Genomic DNA, 419 nt, shown 5'->3' on the forward strand with positions numbered 1-419 from the left:
AAGATACTAGCGAACCGAATACAGCAACATATTAAAAAGATTATACACCACAATCAAGTGGGCTTCATCCCAGGGGCACAGGGATGGTACAACATGCACAAGTTGATTAATGTGATACACCACATAAACAAATTATAAAGTAAGAATCATGATCATATCAATAGATTCAGAAAAAGCCTTTGACAAGATACGGCATCCATTTATGATGAAAACACATAACAAAATCGATATAGAAGGAAAGGATCTTAACATAATAAAGGGCATATATGACAAACCCTCAGCCAACATTATACTTGATGATGAAAAACTAAAAACCTTTCCTCTAACATCAGGAACAAGGCAAGGCTGTGCACTATCACCACTGTTATTCAATATAACATTGGAGGTCCTAGGAGTGCAATCAGGCAAGAGAAAAATAT

Source organism: Pteropus vampyrus, unplaced genomic scaffold (assembly GCF_000151845.1).
Source record: "Pteropus vampyrus isolate Shadow unplaced genomic scaffold, Pvam_2.0 Scaffold653, whole genome shotgun sequence".
Classification (NCBI taxonomy): Eukaryota; Metazoa; Chordata; class Mammalia; order Chiroptera; family Pteropodidae; genus Pteropus; species Pteropus vampyrus.